Genomic DNA, 3009 nt, shown 5'->3' with positions numbered 1-3009 from the left:
AAACCATGAGTGCCACATGATCATGGGAGCTGCGTAAAAAGATGTCCAAGGAGTTGACCCTGGTGTTGGCAGAGAGGGGGTCGGGTGGAGGAGACTGCGCTGCCCACAGACCTATGGAAGAGACCGGTATGGGGGGGGAGGGTAAACCAGTTTTGGGGTGGAACTGGTATGGGGTTTTAGACTGGTATAGGGTTAGACCGGTATGGGGGTTTGACCAGTATGGGGGTAGACCGGTATGGAGGGGTAAGACTTGTTTGGGATTAGACTCCTATGGACGGTAGACTGGTATGGAGTGTAGACTGGTATGGTGTTAGACCGGTATGGAGGGTAGACTGGTATTGGGTTAGACCAGTGTGGGGGTTAGACTAGTATGGAGTGTAGACTGGTTTGCAGTGTAGACGGTATGGAGTGTAGACCAGTATGGGGGGTACACTGGTATGGGGGTAGGTCAGTATGGGGTTAGACATGTATGGGTTTAGACTGGTATGGGTTTAGACTGGTATGGGGTTAGACCGGTATGGGTTTAGACCGGTATGGGGTAAGACCAGTATGGGTTTAGACTGGTATGGAGGTTAGACCTGTATGGTGTGTTGATCGATATGTGTTTAGACCGGTATGGGGGGTAGACTGGTATGGGGGCTGACTGGTATGGGGTTAGACCAGTATGGGGTAAAACCGGTATTGGGGGATGTTGATGGACTTAACCCTATTCCACTTAGCAGCAAATTGAAGATGGCTTTGTGCTATATGCAACCAGCATAAAACCAGAACAGCCTGTGAGTAACTTGCAGTTTGTTCAGGTTTATGCTGTTTGCTGCTTATCAGTATCTTAGAGTAGGAAAGTAAGTCTTAGAAACCTGAATCTATTAAGAAAAGGGGCCCCTAATTTGATTTTCTAAGGGACTGCAAATGGGTCAAAATGTGTATCTGAGGGTTGAAGGGTTAAGTTATTGATGTATTTTTGGTAGAGTGCCTGCAGATGTTGGCGGATTTTATGTGAAATTTAAGATGTTAACTGTTTATTTTTATGTGAAATATTGCAAACATATAAACATGTATCTTAAATTCTAGATTATTTATAAATCTAATTTAATTTAAATTAATAGTAAAATTGTTTAAAATAAATATTCAAAGTCAAGATATTGAAAGCATAAGCACTATTATTGTTGTGTTCAAACATATACACTCTATAGCATCCAATAATTAAATCTATATGAACATAAACATCCACAGTGCTTTGCAATAGATAAAAATTGGAATACTGTAAAAACATTATTATTTGTTTGACATTGATTGTTATTGATTTTCTGGGTTGAACCAGTCCACTAATGTAACACAAACACGTCAGAAAATGAGCAACATACAATTTGTTTCACAAAATTCTGAAATCCCACTAATTTAATAGTCATTGTTTTTTTGTTGTTTTAAATTGGGGGGCCGGTATCCGGCCCCTTTCCCAATGTAAAAAAGTTAGATTTTTCCAAAATGGACCTTTAATTCCTACCGGGGTAATTGAAGGTTTAAAAAAATAAAAATACAAATTTAACAACATTTAGTTAATCTCCATCCAGCTTTACAAGATTAAACTTGATTAAATTTAATATTCAAAAACACTTTAATTCTCATTTTTGAAGCATTTGTTAATAAAAAAACGACAACACAAATATCAATTTTGGTCAAAACGCTGCAATTTTTCCCAATCCAAAGGGTCCCGCCCCATTCCCAAAATGGTGAAAAAAACACACTGAATTATCTAAGAAAAAAAGAGTCATTTTTGTATAACCCTGAAATATCATGCAGACAAATATACTATTCAAAATTTGCTAAGGATCATTTTTTATATTATGTGTAATTTGAAGATCACCCTTAGCTATTTTCAGCCAGCGTCACGCAACAATGATAAATCAATACATAAAAATAAAATCAAAACACACATTCTAATATCAAAACCTGCAAAATAACAATTTAAAATGAACGTAATCCAAAATTGATCCTTAGCAAATTTTGAGTAGTATATATGAGTCAAGTTCTGAGAAAACTGGGCATAATGTATGTGCGTAAAGTGTCGTCCCAGATTAGCCTGTGCAGTCCGCACAGGCTAATCAGGGACAACACTTCCGCCTAAACTTGATTTTCGGTAAGGAGGGACTTCCCTTAACCAAAAATACCATAAAATCGGAAAGTGTTGTCCCTGATTAGCCTGTATGGACTGCACAGGCTATTATGAAACTACACTCATGTACATGCATTAAGCCCAATTTTCTCAGAACAAGACACATATATAGATGATTTTCAGTAATAAAAATTTCAGGTGATGAAAGAAAGTTTCACGATCTTGAAGCCCCACATGACCGAGTCCTTCTACGAGAAGCTGATGAATAATTGCGAGGAGAAAGATGACCGTGTGACTTTCTCACGTAACACCTGACACGTGCCTGGCAGATCTGGCGCGGGATGTGATGGCCCGAGAGAAGAATAACTTTGAGAGCTACACAATGTTTTATGAGAACTGCTTCGGGCCTGCCATCAGAACCTCTATCAGAGGGAACAGGTCAGGCTGAAGATGTTTTATAAAATAAATTAAAATGTTTTATAAAATATTTTTAAAATATATTAAAATGTTTATAAAATTTTTATAAAATATATTAAAATTTTAATAAAATATTGTATCAAATTAAATGTTTATCAAATAATTATATTTTGTAAATTTTTGCCTCCAATACACACTGTATTGAACATTTAAAAACAAGAAACTGCTTGACTCACATCATGCAAAAATGAGTATGAAGCCATTTTGCGGTAAGCGTAGCTCCAGACCAGCCTGCGCATCCTGAAGACTGGTAAAGAGCTATCCTGGCCGCTAATGAGTTCACTCTAATCTTGCATGACTTACAGCGGACCACGTATCTTATGACTAGACTGAACAATTTGCACAGGCTGGTCCTGAGTCTATGCTGCTGCATATGGCATAAGACCCATTTTCCTATGATTTTGGCTCATATTCACTAC

Source organism: Dreissena polymorpha, chromosome 5 (assembly GCF_020536995.1).
Source record: "Dreissena polymorpha isolate Duluth1 chromosome 5, UMN_Dpol_1.0, whole genome shotgun sequence".
Taxonomy (NCBI): Eukaryota; Metazoa; Mollusca; class Bivalvia; order Myida; family Dreissenidae; genus Dreissena; species Dreissena polymorpha.
This window is presented reverse-complemented; position numbering follows the sequence as displayed.